Source organism: Lissotriton vulgaris, chromosome 1_1, assembly GCF_964263255.1.
Source record: "Lissotriton vulgaris chromosome 1_1, aLisVul1.2, whole genome shotgun sequence".
In the NCBI taxonomy this organism is placed as follows: Eukaryota; Metazoa; Chordata; class Amphibia; order Caudata; family Salamandridae; genus Lissotriton; species Lissotriton vulgaris.
In genome coordinates, this window is record NC_141685.1 from 1098752586 (window position 1) to 1098778816 (window position 26231).

A 26231-nucleotide genomic window follows, 5' to 3' on the forward strand; every position below is an offset into this window, starting at 1 on the left:
TACCAGTGTCCAGGTGATCCATTAAAATGGCCAGACGGCGTAAAACGGACAGTATACATACCGGGAGGGACACACGCTGCTGTTCTATTTGTGCCCAGCGCCTCATTACACAGTAGAGCCACACTGAGGCTATTTCAACGCGGACAGCCATAGATAGCCCGGTTATACTTCAAACTCCCGCAAAACCAAAACACAACAGGGCTACAGGGGTGTGGAATTATTTTAAAAATCTACTTGGCCAAGGACAAAATGTTACACAAATCTACTTGCCCTCTGTAAATATCTTCTTGCCCTACCTACTGTATAAATCACTAAGCTAGGTCTGCACAGAGAAAGCGTGCACTGCAATCAGTGCAACATATCTGCAATACATATTGCAAATGCCAGTTCAATTATTTGTATTTGTATTTAGGAATTTTGTAGAGCGCAACTATCGCTCCGGAAGGAGCATCCTGGCGCTGGTTAGATAGTATGCATACAATTACAGAAGCGGAGTTATATGGCGGCCATAACATATTCGTCTGGGAGATTGAAGATCCATGTTTTTAGTTGGTTCCTGAAATGGATTTCTTTAGTCTGGGACCTGAGGTTTTGGGGCATGGAGTTCCATGCTCTAGAGGACAGATAGGTCAGGGTTTTCCCACCTTTGGTTTTTAAGTTGAATTTGGCTAGTTTTAACAGGTTATTGTTGGAGGATCGTAGGGTCCTCGAGGGGTTGTAGTGGGGGTAACGTTTGGTTAGATATTTGGGGCCTGTGCAATTGAATGCCCAAAATGCAATGATTAACCAATGCAATGGGTAACCAGGGCCCTCGACTCCCTTATCCCGATGGTTTCCAGTAAGTGTGGCTCCCGCGCCCCCAGTCCCTGGTATGATGGCAATCTGAGGGCTCTGAAAAGTGTCTGCAGACGTGCAGAGAGAGACTGGAAGAAGAGGTATGACAGCAGCAAAAAACCCCTGTATATGGCTGCGGTCAAGTCTTATCACCGCGCGGTTTGTAGAACCCGGCTGAATACTACGCTCTGGAGTTTCGCAATAGTGGGAATCCTGTTAAAACTATCTTTAAGGCCCTTAAAGACCTTGTGGCAAGGAAGCCGGCCGGTAACTCCATCAGCTCCAATACTCATTGTGAAGCGCTGGCGGCTTTCTTCCTGGAGAAGGTCCAGACCATATATAGGGCCTTCCCCTCCTCCACTGCACAAACCAGTATGGGGCCTCCCATCCGGTTGGATCAGGTGGTGCTAGACTCTCTCCCCTCTCTCTCTTTGGAGTCTTACACGGCCTTGGCTCTCCGAGTTAAGTCGGGGTCGCCGGACGACCCGCTCAAGCCACCTATGTTCAGAGACCAGGTTTTTGCTCGCCCGGTTTGCGACTTAATCAACACGTCGCTATCATCAGGCCAGGTGCCTTTGAAATGGAAGCATGCAGTAGTAATGCCCATTTTGAAAAAAACATCTCTCGACCCTACAAAATCGGAGAACTACCGCCCGATTTCGCTTCTCCCGTGGCCAGCCAAACTCGCGGAGGCGCATGTCAACACAGCCCTCACTGGTCATCTGCGCGTGCCAACATTCTGGACGACACCCAGAATGGTTTCCGGGCTGGCCACAGTACGGAGACAGCACTGTTATCTATGGTCGAGCACCTTCGGGTAGTTCTGGATGCAGGTCAAACGGCGGCGCTTGTTTTGTTAGACCTAAGCGCCGCCTTTGACACGGTCTCCCATGACATTCTCCTGCAACGCCTTGAGGAGATAGGGGTGATCGGCACTGCACACCAGTGGTTTCGTTCGTTTCTCAGGGATCGTTCCTTCTGTGTGGCGTCCCCGCCCTACCAGTCCAAATGTCATCCTCTGTCTCTTGGGGTCCCACAGGGTTCCTCACTGAGCCCCACGTTGTTTAACATCTACGTGAGGCCGCTGGCTGAGGTTGTGAAGCTCTGTGGTATGACCATGGTGTCGTACGCAGATGACACCCAGCTAGCGGTCACGATCAGCGGGGACTCTGGGGTGGATGCCCCAAGATTCAGAGAAGGACTCAGGGCGGTGGCTGGTTGGATGACGTCCAACTGTCTCCAACTAAACGCCAAAAAAACGGAGGTGATGATCTTTGGGAAGCGGACGGACCTATGGGGAGATACTTGGTGGCCCTCTGAGCTGGGGCCGACCCCCACTCCGGTTGCAGAGATCAAAAACCTTGGTGTTTGGCTGGACCCTTCCCTCAACTTCGTTGGCCACACCAAAAGGACGGCGGCTTGCTGCTTCGGCATCCTGCGCAATCTGCGCCCTGCCCTTAAATACTTCGATGCCGCAACTCGTCAATTGGTGGTGCAAGCAACGGTTTTGGCGCGGTTGGACTATGCCAGCTCCCTTTTTATAGGATTAAACCAGGCTGAGTTAACCCGACTTCAAAGAGTGCAGAACGCTGCGGCCAGAGCGATCGTAGGTCTTCCTAGGTTTTGCTCGGCCGGTCCATCTTTGCGAGCCTTGCATTGGTTACCCGTTAGGCAGCGGATCCACTTTAAAGTTTTGTGCCTTTCCTTCAAAATTCTGAAGGGCCTATCACCTCCCTTACTGCACCAACTCTTGCGCCCTTACATCCCGGGCCGCACTCTGCGCTCGCTAGACCAAGAATTAGCGGTAGCCCCTCGGTTTAAACTCAGTCGGGTGGGGGGTCGCTCTTTTAAGGTGCGGGCGGCCGCACTCTGGAACGCTCTCCCTTTGAAACTCCGGACCTTTGGTGACCTGCTCTCCTTCCGCAAGGCCGCTAAAACTCATTTATTTTCTGAGCTTTGTTAAATCCTTCACTCCCCATTTTCTTAATAATTATTTCTGTTCCCCAGTTGTGTTGTGTTCGCCACCTTGTCGGTGCGCCGGGACGCTCCTTCGCTGGAGCAGCCGTGCGCAATACAAATAGCACTAACATAACATAACATAACATTAGGATCTTAAAAAATATCCTTTTGTGCAGAGGCAGCCAATGGAGGGTTCTCAAAGCGGTTGATGCTGAGGACCTCCTGGGAAGTTTTAGTACCAGTCTGGCGGCTGAATGTTGGACACTCTGCAGTTTTTTCAGTGTAGTTTTTTTCACTCCTGCCATTAGGCCATTACAATAATCTAGGCGGGCGAGGATTAGCGCGACTGCTACTGCCTTTCTTGCGTCAGTTGGTAGGAAATCAAAGAATTTTTAAAGAGATTTTATGATCCCGAAGCAGCTTCCTGCCACATTCCTGACGTGTTGGTCAAAAGATAGGTCAGTATCGAATATGACTCCGAGGTTTCTTGCTGTTGCTACGGTCTGGGGGGGGGGGGGGCGGTGGAGTCCTCTGGCCACCATAGGCTAGGACAGAAATTGACATTTTTCCCCATAGGGAGGATTTCAGTCTTGCTGGCGTTGCATTTGAGGTGGTTTTTTTCCATCCAGTGGAAAACGTCCTTCAGGCAATTTTTAAGATTTTGTTCAGCATTAGTTGAGTTTTCATCTAACGGAACTATGAGTTGGGTATCATCAGCATACGATGTCACAGGTATGCCGAATGATTCAATCAGGGAAATGAGAGGGATTAAATAAACGTTAAAAAGCAGAGGGCTCAAAATGGAGCCTTGTGGTACTCCAGAGCAAATCTTTTTCTCTTCTGAGCTGAAGGGTCCCAGTGCGACGGATTGTGATCTGTCTGTTAGGAAGGATGTTATCCACTCCAGAGCCACGTCGGAGATGCCACTATCTTTTAGTCTGTCCAGTAGTATAGAGTGCGAGATTGTGTCGAACGCTGCTGTGAGGTCCAATAAAATCAGCACGGCGTTCTTTCTTTGGTCCTGTAGTAGTTTTATGGAGTCAGTCAATTCAATCAAAGCTGTTTCCGTCGAGTGCTGAGGACGGAAGCCTGATTGTTGGGGATGGAGGATGTTATATGTTTCTAAATGGTTTTTTAGTTCTCTGTAGACCATCTGTTCCGTAATTTTTCCCAGTACTGGGAGGAGTGAGATTGTGCGTAGATTGGTAAGGTCTGAGGGGGATTTATTAGGCTTTTTCATCAAGGGTTTTACAAACCCTTGTTTCCAGTCCCTAGGAACTACGACTGTGCTGAGGGAGGCGTTTACAATCTTATTTATGATGGGATTCACCACTTCAATTAGCTGGTGGAGAATTCTAGGGGGACATGAGTCAGAAGGAGCTCCTGATTTACACGCTAGAATTACTTCACGGGTTTGGGATAGACTGACCTGTGAGAACGTTTTTAAATTTCCAATTGTTTTTTCTCCTTGTTCCGAGAGGGTAGAGGTCTGAGGGACTTGGTATGGGGGAAAGTCTCTCTGAATTAGGTTGATTTTCTCTTCAAAGAAGTCCGCTATTTGATTTCAGAATTCTTTGGAAGGAGGTATTTCGGGCTGTAGCGCTTTGGGGTGAGTGAAGGTCTTAACTATTGAGAACAGTGTTTTTTGTTTTTGTTTAGCCTCCTTGATGGCTTTGATGTAGAATTCGTTCTTGGCGGTTTTTATGCTGGAATGGTAAATCTATCTCAACAAAAGGAGAGAGAGGGTTTTAGGGCACTCTTAGTCCCCAAGCAATATACAGGTAATCAAAAGAAGAGTGACCATAAAGATAAAGTATATAAAGGAGGTGGGTGTCGCACGTGAAGTCTGAGGCCAGTTGTAAGTGGTCCGATGGTAAGACCAAATTTCAAGAAAAAATACACTGTTTTTTCAGGAAACCCTCACTCACCCTAGTGGTGACATGCTTCATCATCGGGTCCACCGGGAGAGATCGAGTACCTCCCCGTCATTGGCACACTCGCTTACCGGTCCTGATGAAAGCCCAGTAAAGTAACACATAAAAACGGGCAGAAACATGTTGACCTTCTTTACAGGGTAAACACCAGTATAAAGTAATTGGCTAGTTTCCCTTCACATATCTTATTCTTAATATGTCAGGTTGACCAGTGAATAAAGTTTTTTTGGTACAACCTCTGACATTTTTAAACCTTAGTATTTTTTCACACTTCATCTTCACACAAAAACCTGCTCCGCAGTCTCCTGGCGTCGCAGCACACCGGGGAGGTACTCGATCTCTCCCGGTGGACCCGATGATGAAGCATGTCACCACTAGGGTGAGTGAGGGTTTCCTGAAAAAACAGTGTATTTTTTCTTGAAATTTGGTCTTACCATCGGACCACTTACAACTGGCCTCAGACTTCACGTGCGACACCCACCTCCTTTATATACTTTATCTTTATGGTCACTCTTCTTTTGATTACCTGGAATGGTAAATCTTCCTTAGCTGGATATAAGAGTTTCTATCCGCAGTGTTGTATGTTTTACGCCAGTTACGTTCTCCTTTTTTGCACAGTAGATGGGCTTTGGCTAATTCTGGCGTGAACCAGGGGGCATTTATCTTGCCTCTTTTATCTGTTTTACAGGCACGTTTAGGTGGGGCGCGTACTTTGATCTCGTGCTGCATCCAGTTATGGAAGAGTTTTGAGTCATGTTCTACGTCACCCGTCAGACTAGGGATCTGTGTCTGAATGATAGGCTTGAGTTTAAAAGTGTCTTCTACCGTTTTCCAGTTGACGTAGTTCTCTGAAAGTGAACTGGGTTTGGTTAAGTTCTGAGGGCGCGGGGTTCTGATGAAGAAAGGGATCAGGTTATGGTCTGTCCAGATTTGTGGAGATTGGGTTTCTAGAAGGGGAAAGTTAGTACAGACCCCGTCTAGTGTGTGTCCGGCTAGATGAGTGGGTTGTTTAACCCTTTGCTGAAGGTTGAAAATTTCCAGGGTTTGATGGAAATTTAGTGCCTGAACGTCAGCTTTGGAGTCGAGGTGCAGATTGAAATCGCCCAGGAGAGTTAAGTGTGGGTATCAGGTTAGGAGCTGACCTAGAGCGTCACTAAGAGTTTCTAAGAATCTGGTTGCAGTGCCTGGGGGGCGGTAGATAAGTCCTCCTGAAAAGGAAGAGGACTCGTTTAGTTTGATAGAAAAACCGAGGCCTTCAGCTCCTTTGAGGGAGTCAAGGGTGAAGGTATGGCATTTGAAGAGGTTACGTAGCAGCAAGGCTACTCCTCCACCTCTCCCCTTCAGTCTGTCTTGTCTGAAAATGGTGTAACCTTGTGGGAGGGCTGTAGCTAGGTCAGGGTTGCTGTTATCAGTGAGCCAGGTTTCAGTTATGAAAAGGCAATCAAGGTCTAACTCCAGGATAAGATCTTTTATGTCTTGGTTATGGTTACACATAGAACGGGCATTGATCAACCCTCCTTTAAAGTGTGGACTGTTATCCACCGGGTCGATTTGGGGAACTGTGGCCTTGGACGGGGAGGACTTCCACCTGCACAGCCTACAGCTGAACGGCCCTTTGATGGTATTCATCGCGACCTTACAAGTACAGTTGTTACCTGTATGTAGGCTTTGAAGAAAGTTGGCCTGGTACCTTACTGTGGGTGGTCCGTGTCCAGAGTTTCCTGCGCCTGTCGCGGTCTTGGCGCGGACGGGCGCAGACGGGCTTGCCTTAGGCGCTCCCGCTGCGTTCGTCCACTGCGCTTCCGGTGTATGCACATTTTAGTATGCAGGTAGAGGAGGAGGGGCGGGAGGGCGTGGCCTGAAAAGGGGCGTGGCCTGTCTCGTGGCCGGGAATGGTGAGTGTCTTTGGCGGCGCGGCAGCGCTAGGATCCGCTGTGCGTGCATTAGACAACAGTCGAAGTGCTCTCACTAGCTTGTGAGTGAAGTTATTAAAAACACAGTAAATCGTGACAATAACAAATGGTAATTTTTAAAAGGTGATGCGCGAGTGCGCCTTCCGGCTTCCGCCTCAGAAGGTTGTTAGCAATCTATCTGGCTTAGTCGCTTGTTTTCAGCGGCTATTTAAGGCGACGGTGGGCGTGGCCTGAAAAGGGGCGTGGCCTGTCTCGTGGCCGGGAATGGCGAGTGTCTTTGGCGGCGCGGCAGCGCTAGGATCCGCTGTGCGTGCCTTAGACAACAGTCGAAGTGCTCTCACTAGCTTGTGAGTGAAGTTATTAAAAACACCGTAAATCGTGACAATAACAAATGGTAATTTTTAAAAGGTGATGCGCGAGTGCGCCTTCCGGCAGTGAATGGCGATGCACACTTATATGCAAATGTTGAACTGGCTAGTTGTACAGCATGTGTGAAGATGTCATTGTGCACTGCACCCACGTATCAGCAGGTTTGTCTGTGACAGAATTTCATATGTAAAGAAATGATATCTAAAGGCAGAGTGTAGACTGGTAATTGACTACATTTTTTGCTGTCTTTGGGGACGACTGTGTCAGAATATGAACCTGTAGGACAGAAAAGGTTTTGTCTTCGTATGGCAAACTCATAGTTCTCCTGCTTCAAAAATACACAAGAGATGTTCTGATAAACATGTGTGGATGGGAATAACTGCACTTCTTGGCCAAGTTTATCAATTCTTCATGGAGCAGCAAAATCATGTAGCAGAGGTACTGTCGTTCACTTAGACCGTATCCACGATTCTTTTCAGAGTTTCTATACTTTTAATGGGGAAGTTAAATCAATTTCTCCTTTTACAATCCTTGGAAGGTGTAAGGTGGTTATATTATGGTGTATGCAAGGCAACATCTGCACATTCTTCCCCCACACAAGTATCATATACAAAACTGGCAGTATCAGTACAAGGTTCTCTTGCACAGTACTGGTGTAGTAATGGTGGAAGCAGCAGCGGAGGCTTCACTGATATGGAGATGCAACTCTTCAGTGGATGTGCAAGTTTGTCTAACTCAGAATAAAAGTTGTGTAGACCATATCACACACACACATTTACATAGCAGCAACTAAAACAGCTGTCCTTCTCTTTGCTGTGAGAAGGAAATTCTAAGTTAAAGAAACAGTCAATCTAGAAGTGGAGGGCTAAGGATCATTGTGATGGAGGGGTAGTGAGTCACTGGACGGACTCAGCATTCCACGTCACACCTAGCAAGGACACCTGGGCTTAATCACAGTAGAGTTGGAAACCCTTTCCTGGTCTGATGGATATTCAAGGAAAATTTGACGAATTAAGATTATTTATACTTCAACTACCAGGATGTCTAATTCCAATATTAATTGTTCAGCTGAACAAATATCCAAAAGTGCCACTACTAGTTTTTATGTTCTCTCTGTTATTGTGGTCTCTGACCATCATCTAACCCCTTTTGCAGACGGACTCGATCTCGTATTATCCTGAAGGACCAAAAAAGGTTGTAAGAGGAAGGGAGCAGGGGGTACACCAAAACCATACTTAGGGCATGGACCAACACACTGCACGAATGCCAACATGACAAAGCCCATCTCTCCCTGCTTCCTAGCCCTAGCCATAAGAGGTGTAAAGGTCTTCAAATACACACAACCCATCATTTATAGTGCATTTGATTCTTTAGCAGTTAAGGAAAATCTACAACTTCTCTCAACATGAACCTACCCACCACTTCAGACAAGATGGAAACGCAGACCTTGCACTGATAGCAAATAAAGTTAACACCCTTAATTAATAACTGCAACATAAAGCAATGTATACAGCACCTACTGCTAATGGTTGCAGGCAAAAGACCATCCAGTAATTGCCCCACCCTTCATTATAGATAATAATCAAATACAAAAACACACAAATGTGCTACTGTTTTTTTTCACACAGGGTACATCTTTAGCCAGAAACGGTTTGGGGGTAGATTGCTGAAATATAAATCCATAGTAATCTAGGAACCAGTTAGGTTTTAATAACTGACAAACACACTTTGGGAGTGAGCCTTTAGCTGGAGTGCAACTGCAACCAGATTACATCCCATATTTCCAGACAAAGGCAGAGGAAGAAGACATTAGGAATGTTGGAGCACCATGCTAGAGTGCGGGTGTGAACTAAGCAAGTACAATTCTGGTGGCAGCAGGTGTGTAAACTCACTAAGCTATTTTTCTTGCTCATGCACCCAGTATTCCCATTCCTGTAGGTGCTCTGTTCTGCATTGTGAAGGATAAGTGATGGGGTGTACAGGTTCTTCGACCTGCACTTAAGAGTGCATAGCACAAGAATTATGCAGCAGGTGCACTCATAGGCTGTGCTATCCTACTGGCGTGTTCTTCTCGCACAGGCCATAGATTTGTTCCTACCATCCCACCACTAGCCCAGCTCTTAATCAGCTACTACATTCTAAAGTCGAAAGGGCCCAGGTTCAGAGCATATCGTTTCTTTTCAGTTGAGAGGAAGACAAAGTCATTAGGAACTGGCCGAAAAATCCTTGCATATGTGCGCATCAACTGCATATTTGTTTTAATTGGTGCAGAAGCAAGTACTCTGCTGCAGCACTAGATAAATAGAGTAGCTCTAGATCTGAACTTGCATTTCAGATACCGCCAGTGTCTGATGCACAAGGTTATCAGGGACAGGCAGTTTAAGTGAAACTACAATGCATGCCCTGGCTGCTTTAGAGACCAAGTCAGAGAGACGGCTGGGAAGTGTAGGCCCTGTGAAAACGGACTTTCGTGTTTGAGCACAACATGGAGCTTGTCATATATCCTTTACACACATTCAGCAAGCAATGTAGAGGGTGCAGAGGGGGCCAGATCTCGAAGCACAGGGCCACACAGAGTTAAGCGAAGGAGAAAACAAAAAAAATACAGGAACCTACATCCGATTCCTAGAATGAGGACGGCACCGGAACAAATTACAAAGGGCAGAGGGCGAAATGACAAGAATGAAAACCCCTCTCCCCCCTCACCCAAGCCTCTTACTAGTGAATGCTGAAAGTGTGTTGCATTGAAACGATGTTTTCCTGCTCCTTCATGTGCAGCTTTTCTGAGGCATTGAGATGCCCTGCATTTCTGACCTTCAGAAATGCACATGCATTCTATTGTCTTCTTCTGCAGAGTGCCCCTAAGCCCACCCCCAGACTGAGATAACCAATACTCTTAATTTAATATCACCCAGGACCCCGTCTAATAATTAAAACTACACTCTAGACATCACCAATTCTTCATACACAGACCCACTCATCTTAAACTATCCCAAAATACATGCACAGTCGTCCACACAACCATAAAGACCACAAACTTCCTTTTGATACAGGCTTCAGTATCACTGGCAAGGTATGTAGTCCAGTGTCAAAATTGTTAACTGCGTTCCAAAAATAAAAGTCTAATCCTGAATTGCTCTTCAGCCGATTTGCGATCCAAACGAAACGAGTTGACCTCCCAGTTCACCTGCCAGTGTTTCCTGAAAACCAAGCCTAATGAGTCACAGTTCACAAACAAATAAGGGAAACACAAAGTCTCTCACACTGACAGGTGGCGTGCATACACCTCTGTCAGAACAGATGGATGCAACACACTCATGAAGGCTCACAGTAGACACCCACCTGCCTCGGGATCATGCAGCCTCACAGTTAACATTGTTACAATCCCAGGCCTCACCACCGGTATCCGATACTTACTGTCCAGTCTCTTGCAGGGCTGTGTCTTGGTGCACTAGTCAAAGCACAGAGTATTAGAAGTGATGGCAGGAAGACACCCCATTGCAGCAGCTGGCACCTCAGGCCCCTCTGGGGTTAACTCACGTGCTGAAATGCTGAGTTGCTGACAGCGCTCAATTCATGTTTAAAAGAGGCAGGGGCACAGATTGTTCCTGTGCCTGGTAACATGATTCCGACGCAGGGGAGGGGAGCGCGATCCGATGCTCATGACGATCAGAGGCCTCAAAGTTCTCCGAGTGTCTGTGCGCCCCAGAGTGCCCACAGCGCAGATATTTATTATTTACCCAATTCGGGCGTCAGGCGATACAATTCCCCCACCCCTCCGGGCTAGTAACATGGAGGGTTCTGTCTGGGAGAACGATCCTGTTCTCCAAGCACTAAACCGAAGGGTTTCAAGACAGGATGGCGAAGATTCCGCCCGGATTCAACTTAGTCTCCTTCTCTCAGCTCTGGAACCATGTCTCACTCACCTCAGGCCGCGCAGGAAGAGAAAGCGGAGCACGCCGGGAGCGGCATGACGACTTCAAAATATCGCGAGATCTCGATCAGCCGCAAACAAAACTATTATTTACACCTTATTTAAAAGAACCATCTGAAAAGCATTCGCGTTTTGAAAGCAATCTATCTAAGTCGAATAAGTACATTGAATATGATTTTGTGATTGTTACCTCGGATGTAATTTACGTTATTACTGCCAAAATAATACGTTTATATTACAAAATATAAAAATGCGATAGTATTTTTGTTCAATTGTAAATGTTAATAAACTGTCCAAAACGTAGTTTACAAAGTAGTTTTTTCAGTTACTACAACAATTTTACCCCGAATTCAACGTTTAACCCCACTTCTAAGATGGCCACTGCGTTTGTAAAGAACGAATACATTACGTGTCCTTTACCGACACGGCCCCTACTTTACTTATGATGCCACCTTTTTTGACAGAAAATGACGGGCGTTTCTCCGAGCCATTTGTGAATGATCTCAGAGAAACATGGTGGTGTGGAGCACTCCTCTCTTGCCTTACGATCTCGGAAGGGAAGAGAGGAGCGCTCCACACCACCATGTTTCTCCGAGGTCATTCACAAATGGCTCGGAGAAACGGCCATCATTTTTTGGATTGAGGGGCGTGTTTAGTAACGCCCACCACTAGAAAAGGGGCAGGGCTTAAAAAAAATTCAAGAAACGCCCACAAATCTGCTCACGCCGGGACTACAAATGAGTGATGCACATCTCTTCCAATGGCTAGCCTCCATTTACGAAGCTAGCCAATGGAAGAGAGAGGCGGGTTAAAGCCCCCACTGTAGAAGACATAAAATCTTCGGCTACGCCCACTGCTTCGCAGTGTGACTGTAGCCTCGACCTAAAAAGTTCAAAATCCAATAACCTGTGCAATGCGCTGAGACTGCGCAGTTGATCACCATACAGTACGAAGATACAGTAAAACACAGGTAAAAGCCAATTTTAAAAGCTGTCAACAATAAAATAGTATTTAAATTAGCATGAAGGAAGCAGCAACCGCAGCAGTCCTTAACGCAATGTTATGATACTAGATTTGGATATACAATGTACTACTCTGTGGAGTTTAAGTTGAATTCCCTATCAAAATGTCACATAATATGTTATATACTCCTTAAAAATATATCTTATGTAAAATACATTTTCGGTAAGGTACTTCCCAAACAACTTCTGCACAAAGTCAATGAACTGAATGTTACTTTACTAAGTCTACGAAAATGTGACAGTCTAGCTTACTACTACAAACAAGGATTCAAAGTCGAGCAATACTTTCACTGTGACACTTTCGGAGACTGACTTCTTCATGCGTCTAGCACAAGCTCTATATCCAAGTCGTTTGTGTAACTTTGTTACCTAGCTTTCCAAAGGTCTTTCAATATTGCAACATAAAGAAGGATTAAGAAAGGACTTTCAAAACAAAGAAGTACATTTATATTTTCTAAGAGAGAAGCTTTCCCTGAGAAGTTAACAGGTTAATAAACAGAAACTTAGTAAACATAAATTACTGATGTTAAATGCCGCTTAGCAGTTTTTTTTACGGTTGTCAGAATGTAGTAATGTTCTTGAACTCATTATAGGTGTCTGCAGTTCAAAAGATGATTCAAGATCATTCCAGTAGAGAAGAATTACCTGACATCTGAGGCTGTCTCTCTTTCTTATTCCCTTCCCCCCTGCTATTGTGAGCGACTGGAGTGTTTTTCAGGTCGTTTGCAGTGGTGGAGTGTATTTAGGAATTCACTTCTGCTCCTGTGAAAATAGCCTTAAGGTCATCTTGACAATTCTGGAGTAACTTAAAGATTAATTCTGACAAGCATGTTTGTGCAGCACCCTTCATTTTCCTATGCCATTTCCACAGGGAATTTTAGAGAGCACTATAGTCAAAATGACTGAAAGGAATTACAGTGAATTTGGCAGACAGCTAGATCTTTACCTAAAAAGCCTGTTTTTTGTAATTTGGTGTAAATCCGTTCAGTAGTTTTGGAGAAATTAAGATTCAAAATGTATAGATATATTGACATTTGGGCTCAAAGTCAAGTATTAAAGCCTTCTGATTGGCTGAAGGTTTTTATTTAGGATCAAACTCTCATTGGCTGGCTGTTACATGAACAGAAATGTTGCAGTGGCCATTACAGGACTTGGTCCTCTCTCCTGAAAAGGTTTCAAAATACCATATAAGGTGGCATGGTAGGAGTAACCCAGATCCCCTGGCACTAGTGGGGTTAGGAAAAGTCCCAAATGGACTGTTCATGGACCCCAAATTAAAAAAAAACATATGTTTTGAGGGTTTACCGCAAACCCATGTTACTCCAAAGTACAAAGTGGGGTGGGGGTCCTTGGGGGTGTTGGCTGCAGGGGGTTGGGAGCAGGCCCGGCAACAGGCCAGACCCTGCGCCTAACCCCACAATGCCTTCGGTGTTGGGCACCCAAGGAGGGGGTGGGGGCGGAAGAGTGATTGGAGGGCTTGACCAAGGCTAGGCCCTGTGCCAAACTTCATGCCATGCCTGACCTTCAGTTGTGTACTGCAGGGGCTGGTTGCTCACTTAGGTTTGGGTATGGTAATAAGATGCTCTACTTATGACAACACCAACTGCATCACCCATAGAATGCACACCTAACTATAACGTCATTTTAGCCTTTTATTTTCCAGTACATTTATTAGGTTATTTTTTTAATGTAAACCAATATATTATTGCCATCCCCAACCATAACGTCACTTTAACCTATATATATCTCCACACAGCCACTGACACACCCACTCATTCACCAGTACAGCCACTCACACAGCCACTAACTCACCCATAAAGCTACTCAGATACCCACTTATACACCCATACAGCCATGAACACACCCACTCACACACCTGTAGTCACTCAGACACAATCATACAGCAACTCATATAAACTATGTTAAAAAAGTAATCACTACTCAGTAGTACACAAAGTATACTAATTTAACGTTTGTGGTACCTTAGTATAAACTTTTAACACACAAAAACTTTTAGAAAACACCTAGTCACTGGATGATGTCATCAGTGATGTAATTTGATATGTCATCAGTGACATCATCAGTTATGTCACTTATCATGTCATGAGTGATGTAATAGGTCAATAAGTGGGTGTGTAAGCAGCTGGATGGGTGAGTGTGTGCCTGTGTAAGTGGTTGTATGGGTCTCTGACTGGTTGTATGAGTACTGTAAGTAAGTGGTTTTGTGAGAGGCTGTATAAGGGAGTCAGTGGGTGTGTGAGTGGCTCTATGGATTTGTTAGTGGTTGTAGGAGTAATTCTATGGGTATGGGTATGAGTAGTTCTGTGGGTGAGTAGGTGGGTGTATGAGAGGTTGTATAGCGGTATGAGTGGGTGTGTGAGTGGTTCTGTCGATGATGTTACCAGTGAAGTCTCTGACCATGTCATGAGTGATGTCATATGTGTGGTCATAAGCAGTGCATTGCGGGGCTGTTCTAGTTAGTTCAACTATAACTGCTGAATTTGGTTTTGTACGAATGTAATCTGAGCCTAACTAAAACGTCCCTGTAACCTTTGTTTTTTTCTGTGAATGTCAACTTTTTTTTAATTCTGTTTTCTAACTTTAACGTCCCTAGAACCTTTGGTTTCTTCAGTGAATTTCTACGTTTTTTATTTTAATTCCCAACTGTAACCTGTGACCTTTGAGAGTGAGTGTGTGAATGAGGGCATGAGTAAATCAGTGGCTGTGGAATTAAAAAAGCCCACCTTCCTGGGCTGATTTTGACCCCAGGGACCCCCCCCCCCAATGGCGTGGCAACATTTGAATTGGGGAGAGGGGTTGCGCAGCCCCCCTGGGGACCCCATCCCTGGCCATAATTCAATAGGGGAGTGGGGCCGTGCAGCTCCCTCCCTGTGCCAATTTCAGCCCCGGGGACCCCATCCCCCGGGGCCTGGTCAGGTTTCTCTGGGTACCCTGGTCACAGCCAGGGCACCAAGTGTGCACAATGGGAACCGCGGAGGGGAGCCTCAAGGCCCCTGAGGTACCAACCAGCTCACCGCCTCCTGCGGGGGCCGGCATTGCTACTGCATGGAGGGATCCACTAGAAAGGCAGCTTCCTCTGTGGAGGAGCAATCGTTTCATCTCTTTGAGCAGGGACAGGGATGAAACTTCCTCTTCCAGCGGCAGGAGCACTTTGACAGTTTCCGCCCGCTGCAACCAGTGTTTGTTTTTGAAACAAACAAAAGGTAACAGCTATGTCCCAGGGGTGGGCACTACAGGACATAGCAGGAGCCTGGTCCTGTTGGGTCGCGATCCCAGTGCCTTGTAAGGCACCAGGAGGAGGCCATGTGGCCCCCCCTGCTTTCTTGTGTGGTCCGTGGCCCCTTTTCTTAAAAAAGAAAAGTCCCCACTTCTTTTTTCTAAAGTAAAGCACTGGGGCTCATTTGAGCCAATGATGGGGGGGGGTCTGTACAGCCCCCCTCCTATATGAATAAAAAGCCCCGGGAGGTGGTGGTCCCCAGGGCTCAAAGATCCTCAGGAGGGGGGCCCGTGAGCCCCTCTCCTGTTCTTAGAAAATGTCCCAGGACCCACTAGGGGGCCCTTTTCAAAAGAAGTGCGAGAGCCTGCCTTTTTATATTTTTTGCTGCAAATTATTATATTTTAACTCTTTTTTGACCTGCTTGGGTCTCTCTGGAATCCCAAGACCAATGCTTGTGGGTCAGGGTTTTCCTACCCTGTCCCCTTTTTTTTTTTTTTCACGTTTTGTTTTGCGACTCGGCTCAAGTTGAGTCCCAAGATGGCCGCCAACAGTTCCTGGTTAAAGTGCTGACAGCCAATCAGAGCTCTCCAGATCTCTGCACGAGCTAGTTATTATTCGAGAATTAGCCCCAATCGCATATATAGAAATTTGGATTTCCTTTCATTTCTCACAAACTACTGAACAGGTTTACATAAAATACCTGAAAGCGTGATCTGCGTAACCAAATCTACCTTTCTGCCAAATTCAGTGTAATTCCGACCAGCGGTTTGGGCTGTAATCTATACTACTATTATAAAGAGAGAACACAAACCTTTTTGCCAAGGTAAACTCGGGTACCACAGCGCCAATCTACACACCCAATACCTTGTTGTAATCATCAGGGTGTGCAGATGGACATAGGCTATAGAAAATTTAAAAAAACGTAAATTTTAAAATATAACTTAAAAAAAAAAGTAGTGCCCTGAAAGTAGCGCCGGCCGCGACGTAGCGCTGGCCGCAACGTACGTGATGACGAGGAGGAGCGGCGGTGAAGTGAGGAGCTCGGGGAGGAGCGGCGGCTCAGGTAAGGCTCTGGGACACGGGACGGTAGGGAGCCGGTGCGGGAGGTTGGCCCGGAAGAACTGCGGTAAGGCTCAGGGTCTGGAGGCAGCATTCCAGGCTTGCGAGGAGGAGCGGAGGTGAAGTGAGGAGCTCGGGGAGGAGCGGCGCCTCAGGTAAGGCTCTGGGGCACGGGACGGAAGGGAGCCGGTGCGGGAGGTTGGCCCGGAACAACTGCGGTAAGGCTCAGGGTCTGGTGGCAGCATTTCAGGCTTGCGTGCACTACCGCCCCGGCCCCCGCCCGCCACAACATTGTCCAGGACACAGACAATGTCGTGGCGGGCGGGGGCCGGGGCGGGAGTGCACGCAAGCCTGAAATGCTGCCCCCAGCCCCCTTCTGCCCCGGGCAACGCTGGGGCGGGCTGCTAGTCGTGTATAAAGCTTCAACAGGAATTAACATGGGAAATGCACGTTTTTGATTCCCCCCTTTTCTCTGCCCCTGCTTGCCAAATCACCCCAAAACTTTCCATGGCCAACTAGAATCACTGGCGCACTTTGTTGAGAACATTATTTCAAAAAGTTTTTTATTGATTGTTTCCAAATAAAACCATACGAGCAGTACAACAAATGAGGTACATAAGAAATAGACATACAGAAATAAACATTGGGAACAAAACAATAATTACATGGCTAGTAGGAGTCACTAGTAAACAAAATGATATGACAAAACCTCACAGGATAAAATACATGTATCAGTATACTGCACCACAGGCGCTATATCCGTTATCTCCATCATGAGCGGTATCTCTATGAACATCCGGGAGAACTTTAGCACAAAGTACAGACCTTATGAGTATGCCACATCCAGTGATAGAAGAGCACATGCATAGGAAAGACGAACATTAGCATAAGTAGATCGTGTAGAGCATGGGTACTCATGGTACGGCCCATGGGTAGGTGGCGGCCCGCGGACCTTGCAAACATCGTACCCATGTATTTTTTTAAAGCGTGTCTGCTGCAGCGCGACTCTGAGAGTCTCTGCTGCTCTGTGGGGGCCTGCGATTCTCGCTTAGCCAGAGTGGAGCTGCAGGGGCCTAAGATGAGGTGAAATACAACAACGCCTCATTAGCATGCAAATGGCCTTTAATGACCTGTGAAGTGCTTGGGTGCGGCTGTGTGTGTGTGCGCCTGGAAGCTGTCTCAGCCCAGGCTGACACACAGGCAGGGTGAGATGACAGAGGGTGACAGAGGGAGGTAGAGAGAGGGAGGGAAGAGAGAGGGAGAGAGGGAGGGAAGAGAGAGGGAGAGCGGGAGGGAGAGAGAGAGAGGGAGAGAGAGTGAGGGAGAGAGAGTGAGGGAGAGAGAGTGAGGGAGAGAGAGTGAGGGAGAGAGAGTGAGGGAGAGAGGGAGGGAGAGGGAGAGGGAGAGGGAGAGGGAGAGGGAGAGGGAGAGGGAGAGGGAGAGGGAGAGGGAGAGGGAGAGGGAGAGGGAGAGAGGGAGAGAGAGAGAGGGAGTGAGGGAGAGAGAGGGAGGGAGGGAGGGAGAGGGAGTGAGAGAGGAGTGAGAGAGAGAGGGAGGGAGTGAGAGAGGGAGTGAGAGAGGGAGTGAGAGAGGGAGTGAGGGAGAGAGAGGGAGTGAGGGAGAGGGAGTGAGAGAGGAGTGACAGAGAGAGGGAGGGAGTGAGAGAGGGAGTGAGAGAGGGAGTGAGAGAGAAAGACAGAGTGAGGGAGAGGGAAGGAGCGAGGGAGGGAGGGAGCGAGGGACGGAGGGAGGGAGGGAACAAGGGAGGGAGTGAGAGAGGGAGTGAGGGAGGGAGAGGGGGAGTGAGGGAGATGGAGTGAGGGAGAGAGAGGAGCGAGAGACAGAGGGAGAGAGAGGGAGTGAGAGAGAGGGAGTGAGAGAGACAGACAGACGGAGGGAGCGAGGGAGGGAGCGAGGGAGAGAGAGAGAGAGAGAGAGGGAGGGAGAGAGAAAGAGCAAGACAGGGAGGGAGAGAGGGAGTGAGTGAGGGAGGGAGAGAGCGAGAGAGGGAGTGTGAGTGAGCGAGGGAGAGGGATGTGTGTATGCCGGGTCTGGTGGCTCAGTGGACGAAGGCATCCGCTGCAGGGACCTGTGATCAACCTCATGGTCATAGTTTTTTTGTTGCTCTAGCCCGCACCCTCCCCCACTGACCCCGCCCCCACCGGTGCGGCCCTCGGACACAAACCACACTGTAAATTTGGCCCCCGAGAGAAAGTTTGTGAGTACCCATGGTGTAGAGGGAAAGTTACTACAAATGGTGAGATTCATGGCGGTTTGTGTGAGCAAAAGTAGAGGTCAAGAGTGTCCCACATGTGCCTGGTAGAAGATTGCCACAGTGAATTCTGAAGTTATGTTATCAGCCCCTCTTAGATTGGTGACCCAGTTTAGCCTGCATTTAAAGGAAGCTTCCCGTGTGTCTTTCCAGTTGCTGAGAATAATCTTAACCGCTGCTGTTAGAAGTAGGTCTAGGAGCGCCCTATCATTTTCATTGAGTGACCCAGCTTTGAGGAAACCGAATATTAGTGTTGGGAGATCCCTACTGGGACAGTATGAGAAAAGTTTAGATATGAATTTGAAAACCTTGTCCCAGCAAGGTATAACGCAATCGCATTGAATTAATAAGTGTTCTAGGTCTCCTATTTTGTCATTGCAATTCCAGCAGATGGAATCATCCCCGATTTTGTGTGAGTAGAGTCTGGCTGATGTCCAGAAGGCCCTGTGTAGCAACCAGAACTTTGTCTGGGAGAGTGTTGGGCTGATCTTCTATCTCATGGTAGATTTCCAAGTTTCGGTCCAATCCCACTTCAATATCGTAAAGGAGGCGTGTGATTCCCAAAAGGATGGGAGTTTCTTACTGAGGGTAGAATGTTGTGGGCGTAATAATTTATAGATCCAGGATACCTGGTGACCTAGCTTACGTAGTTTTGATAGATAGCTCGAGAGGAAAGGGGGTAATGCTGAAAGTTTTGCTTTGGTTACCGCTGATTTTAGTTTTAAGAAGTTGTAGAAGTCTAGTGAGTGTAGGTTGTATTTGGATTTCTAATTCTTTGAAGGAAAGAGGGTAGGCCCCGTTAGAGACTTGATGGGGGAAATAGATCCCTTTATTAATCCATGATTCGTTGTGTAAGATTTTCCCCTTATAGAGTATTTTGTTGTTGTTCCAGAGAGATTCAAGATAAGATCGCTTAACGCTGATGGAGCAAGGTAAAGAACAAAATTTTGTTCAAACTTGCAAAGTTAATCTGTCCTAACAAAAGTAATCAGTCTAATAAGCTTGTGGTGAAAACTATTAATCAACTTAGTTTAAAAGATACATTCATGAAACACACGCGGGACTAATGTGCTTTCTGTTGCAAACGCAAAGAAAAATTAATAAACTAACCTGGTCTATTGTCTTTGTCAGTATTAAATGCGGCAGTTTAATTTAATGGCATGTGCTTATTTTATGTGCTTATGTTATGTCTTTTTGTGATAAAAGCTCTTGGAGTTCCTGTCATTCGAAAAGGACAAGTAAATATAATGCTGCCTATTCGTGCTTTTGTCAGGTAACATAATTAACAGGGTTCATTAGCAAAGGGGGAGGGTAACAGAATGGGTCTCGATCCTTTAATTAATTGATGTCTTGTGTTTGTTTAATAATAGTTTCCAAAGTGAAGCCTAAAAGATGATGCAGAAATATGGCTGACAGAGCTGCTGACACAAAAGCTTGTCCAGAGTGATTTCTTGCATATGTGCAGCTGTGAAGAATTTTGCTGCAAAGTCATTATGAAATAAAGAGTGATTCCTTTGTCGTGTTGAACGTGTTCACGGAGGCCAGCCAAGGACAGCAATTTGATATGTCTGCCAAGGTTAGGAATGTAAACGTCCAAGGCTCGAGTAAAGTATCATTCTTGAGGAAATAGAGGATGTGGAAATGAGACAATGGGCCTTATTTAAGCCTGGATTTTGGTCAAGAGTCGAATGACCTAATACATTTTATCATGGACTGACACGGGACAGCCAATGAAAAGCTTGGATTTGTACGAAAGAATGTAAAATGTAGTCTGTATAGCTAGAGAGAAAGGTATAAATTATGACACCATGAACAGAGAAAAAACTCTTACTTTCCGATTCCTGAGTGGTGGACCTTTGGCGCATGCAAGGACAGCAGACTTTTAATGATTTATTCTTTCTAGGTAAAGTAAGATTAAGACAGGGAAAATAGATTCAGGGAATGGAAACCGTTATTTTGCTAATTCTTCATGTTTCTGAGCTTGTTTGAAATGTCGGTTCTAATTTAATTTCCTTATTAAAATGCTGCTTTCCTATTTGCTTATGAAATAAAGATTCTAAAACGTAAAATGTTCTTTCTTTATGAAAATAAAGTAAATAAAATTAGATTTGATGTGACAAGCCGGTCTTATTTATTCATGGTCTAGTTTCCATTAGTTGATCCATCCACCATTAGTGGTTTTATTTTTGGTTAATAATTGATTCAAAATCATGATAATGAAAGAAAAACTGCAGTTGTACATATTAGTGTAAATATTATGTGAATAGAATATAAATCAAATCACCTGATTCAGTTGCTCAAAAATTGTCTCATTGGTGTTATGGGCCTGTATAAGTGTTTAAAGGTGTATGGTGAGTATTAAGGTGATAAATAGTGTTTGTGAGACAGTTTTTCAAACAGAGCGCTGGATCAACGCTAATGTCTAACTGTCTCACAATATTTAGTAGGGCGGACTTTGTGTTCTTGAAGAGGGATTTTGAACAGGTGACCGTATTTAGGTTTGTGGTTAAGAGGGCCGCTGGTGTAAGATTCATGAGGATTGATTTCTCTATGTCTAGCCAAACAGGGGTGTATTCGGCCGGTGGCACTAGCCAGTAAGAGATTTGCTTTGCTAAAAATGCCGTCGGATAGAGTTTAAAGTCAGCTAGATTGATCCCTCCAATGATGTATCTAATCTGAGTTTTTTCATACTAATTCCTGCCTTTTTCCCTTTCCATAAAAATTTAGAGAGTAAGATGTCTAGCTTATTGCGTAATTCCTCGGATAATACGAGGGGTAACATAGTAATTAGATAGTTCACTAGTGGGGAGATCATCATCTTGATGGCCTCGATCCTTCCCCACCATGTTATAAATGTAGGTGACCATGCATCTTGAAGATTTTTAAGTTTCTCTATTGAGATGGCTTTGTTGCGCTGGAGGGTCTCTAATAATGTACTGCCGAAGTCAATCCCCAGGTACTTAATGTATCCTGGCTGCCATGTGAGGCCCGAGTCACCTAGCATTTCTCGAGATCTGAGAATATTCAACGGTTTGACTTCTGATTTATCCCGGTTTAGTTTATATCCGGAGTGGATGGAGTATCTTTCTATGGTGACCATGAGTGCCTTGATGGATTCACCCGCATTCTCTGTAACCACAAGGATATTGTCCGCGTATGCGGCTAGTTTCACCCTAGTTTCTCCAAATTGCACTCCCCTCATTTCTTCGTTGCATTTGATATCCATGATTAGAGGTTCTAAAGGCAAAGAGGAACAGTGCAGGAAAAAGAGGGCAACCCTGCCTGGTGCCTCGTTCTAAGTGGAATGAATCCGACAGGGTACCATTAATGGTAATTCAGGCGGTAGGGTTAGAGTAGAGAGCCATCACCATGTTGATGCATGAATCTCCGAGGTAATATTAGCTTCACTCATTGAATTGGAGACACAGCCCTCTTAGCGATTTGTCAAACTCTTTATAAAAGGCGGCCGAGAAGCCGTCTGGGCCCGGGGCTTTGTTTTTTTTTTATATCCTCATTTGCATGCATAGCTCCAATCTATCCAATCAGAAATATGCCACAGAGCTAAGAAAACCGGCTGTGCTTCTGTACCATCTCAGCATTAGCTGGGAGGGAGATCTTAGTTGGAGGGGGAGGAAGCCAAATCCCAACAGTACATTCACACAAGCCTGACAATTCTTACTTAGGGCTTTTCATTGGAAGATAGTGCCCGTGACACCGTAGCCCCATTTGTTCCATGTTGAAAGCAATGGTTGGCTATGCTCGCATTAATCATAGGACCCTGGGGGGAAAAAAAAAAAAAAACCCAGGCTCAATGCGACCGTGCCAACTGTGTCCAAAAAGCTCTCCTACTTGGATTTCCACCTCTAGCTAGATCAAGTTTGGAAATCTGAAGGACAGAAGTTCGCCATTCATGAATAGAAGGAGGCTGGGCGTCCTTCCAATGTCTACAGATCTCTCTACGAGCTGCCAAAATGGAGTAAAATACGAGGTTAGAAGCTGCATTACGTACTTTGTTCTTCAGGCCAAAAATGACAAGAGCGAGATCTATGGAAAGGTGAAAGCCCAATGCCAAAGATAAATCATTTCCTATTGACTCCCAGTATGTTGTTAATTCTGGACATTCGTAGAACATGTGGATATCAGATGCAGCAACAAGTCGGCATCTTGGGCACGAGACCGGACCTGTCGAAGAGAATTTTGACAGTCTCAGCGGGGAATAGTAGGCCCTGTGAATTATGAAGATGTGGTTCCGACGCAGCCAAGCTGGCTTCACCAGATCCCACAATGCCACACAGGAAGCTGACCAAAGCTCCTCCAAGTCTATATCTGGCAATACGTCAGCCCATAATGTTGCAGGGAGGCAGAATTTACCATCTATTTCCTCCATGATCTTCTTATACCAAAGTGATATTTCCTTTTTTGCAGGGGGGCTATCTAGCAGACACGTACTAATTCGCTAGTGGCTCCTATAGGTAAATTGCTACTCCGGGATATCTGTGTGTTGTATACATGGGACCAGCTTGAAATTTGTATAAATTTAAATCTAGACAAACTTGGCCCAACCTTATTTATTAAGTAATCCCAAGGGAGTAGTGTACCGTCCATAAACAAGTCGTCCCAGGTATTGATACCAGCCGCTCTTAATGGTTGGGTTAATGTATCTTCTGCCCAAACTGGGGGAGATGGTAGGTCTCATATTGGAGCTCTCTCTAGATAATATCCCAGTTTAATTGCCTGCCTTATTCTGTACCATGTGGAAGCTATCCCCTTTAAAGTCTTTAGTTTTATTTTTTTTTAAAATTTTGGGTCTCCGAATTTAAATAAAAAGCTACCCTGTCCGATTCCCTCACAGTTCAGTAACATAGAGAACATATGGCCTACCCCTGTTGCTGCTGGAATATTTAGCAACATGCGTGCGTGCGAAAGCTGAAAAGCCCACGCATAGATCTGAAGATCCGGTCCCGCTAACCCTCCCCTCTCTGCGGCGTCTTATTTTCTTCCAAGAAATTCTTGGATTTTTACTATTCCAAATGAAAGTCGAAATCTCGCTTTGTAGTTTAGAGATTAATTTGGGATAAAAAAAAAGTGGGATTGAATTAAATAAAAAAGAAATCTTAGGCAGAATACACATTTTTACTAGATTAACCTTACCTAGGATAGTGAGTGGAAGATGTGACCAATCCCTCATATTTTTACGACACTGTGCTGCTATTATAGAAAAGTTTAAGGAAGCGATCCGGTCGATGTCTTTAACTATATTTACCCCCAAATATCGTAATTGAGGTCTAGATGACTCATTAAAAGTAGTTAAGTCTGTGTTCCAAGTCATTGACTCAGTTTTGGAAGCATTAACTTCGTATCCAGAAACTTTGCCAAATTTGAGAGCTAGGTCTATCACCTCCGGATATGCTGCATTAATGTCTGACGTGAAAATCATTATATCGTCAGCATAGAGTGCCACCTTTTTTTCCCAATCACCAAAAATAAAGGGTTTAATAAGTGCGCTATCTCTTAGTGTTTGTGCAAAGGGTTCTATATACAAATCGAAGAGGAGAGGAGACAAAGGGCAACCCTGTCGGGTTCCTCTGGTTACATTAAATGACGCTGTAAGGCCCCCATTAATCAGAATTGAAGCTGAGGGGCTTCGATATAACAAATCTATTGCCCTACGAAATCTATCTCCAACGTTAAACTTTCTCAAGGTCTCCGACAGGTATAACCAATTTACCCTGTCGAAGGCCTTGGTAGCATCCAACGTCAGAATAGATAGGGGGAGAACCTCTTTTATGGCCACATCAACAGATCCTATTAGTTCGTAAGTGAGCTCATATAATTGTCTCCCTATTATAAATCCTTTTTGATTAGAGTGAAGTATGTCAGGGGCTACCTGGCTGAGCCGTTTGGCTAATATGGTGGCAAAAAATTTATAATCAGCATTTAAGATTGAAATAGGCCGATATGAGCCACAATCGGTAGGGGGCTTCCCTGGCTTTAAGATAAGCGTTATTGAGGCTTTATCCCATGAGGCAGGTGGTGCTACTCCTTCCCTCAATATTTGATTAAACAGAACTGTTAAGATTGGAGATATCTCTGAAATCAGATGTTTGTATACCTCACTCGGTAAACCATCGGTTCCTGCCGCCTTTCCCCCTTTGGATCCCCTTATAGCCTGCTCTACTTCGGCAACACTTATTTCCTCTTCCAAAAGTTTGCTCTGCTCGGATGACAGAGAGGGAAGGGAGACGCCCTCTAACCAGTTGCCAACATTGTTAGTGTTGATATTGAGATCTTCCTGATATATTGTCTGGTAGAATGTTTTGAAGGTCTCTCTAATTTCAGCGTCACTGGTAAGGGTACCCTTGTCTGATGTGATTGAGGCAATATTATTACGAACACGGTCTGATTTAATTTTCCAGGCCAACAGCCTTCCCGCACCCTCCCCATACTGGAAATGAGAGAGTTTGCTTGACTCCCATTTCTGCAAGACTCGCTTCTCTATTATCGAGGATACGTTGTTTTTAAGCTCATTTAGCTCTGCGAGTTTTAGGGACAAGTTATGACTATCTAAAGCTCTGTCAGTGTCTATACAAGACAGGATTACTGACATACTGTTCTCAATAGAAGATATTTCTTCCCTGTACTGCCTTCTTCTGTGAGCTACCCTGTTCTTGACTGTTCCTCTTAGTGTACATTTGAAGGCGTCCCATACTATACCCGCAGGGGCTGTATCTGTGTTAAAGGTGAAAAATTCGCGAGTCTCAGACTGGAGGAATTCTATATCTTCTATTGCTTTAAGAAATGACCTGTCAAATGACCAAAGTTTCGAGGAAGAAGACTTAGTACCCCACTCAATTTCCAGCTTCATCGCTGAGTGATCAGATAAATGAGATGGAATATAATCTACTGAGATGATAGAATCAACCAAATATCTACTTGTTAGGATAAAGTCTATTCTGGAGCTGTGTCTGTATTTAAGATTTCTAAAAGAAAAACTCTGTTTTTGGCCCTCTCTCAGCCTCCAAATATCGACATATCCATATTGTTTCATTAAACCCAGTAAACAATTTCTAGATTTAGAGGGAACTTGTTGCCTACTGTTTGTAGATTTGTCCAGTAAAGGGTTGATAGTGATATTGAAATCGCCAGTTATGATCACCGGCTCAGGAAAACTCAAGAGGTGTTGGAATAAGGATTCTAATGCAGAAGGATCATCGCAATTTGGCCCGTAATAACCAGCTAACGTTATAGACGCCCCACCTATCTCTACAGCTGTGATGGCCCATCTCCCTCCATTATCTACTTTTTGTTGAAAAATTTTCAAATTTAAGTTTGAAGATTTTTTAAATAAAATTGTAACCCCCGCGTGTTTAGTGATTGAGATGTTGAGATAGAGGAATATATCCACTTATTTTTCTTCACTAACTCATATATCTCACTTTCAGTTAAGTGTGTCTCCTGGAGTATAATGATCTCGGCATCCACGTCACAAAGGTACTGCATGATTTTATTAGCCCGTGGTTTGGTGCAGAGACCATTAACATTCCAGGACAAAATCGTAGGCCTACTCATGTTTCTTAAAGTGGGAACTAAATGTCAAGCATACCTGCCTATTGGTTCTTATGCCTATTCTTATCTGCCAACAATAGAGAAGAACTGTTGGAAGAAAATAACTACAAAGTGTGATGATTGGAGCATTA

General features: G+C 45.3%; 1 protein-coding gene across 1 annotated transcript in view; it reads right to left on the reverse strand.

Annotated features, from left to right (window-relative positions):
- LOC147748671 (uncharacterized) overlaps positions 1-26231 on the reverse strand; it is a 121551-nt gene that overhangs the window by 37671 nt on the left and 57649 nt on the right. The window lies entirely within an intron of this gene.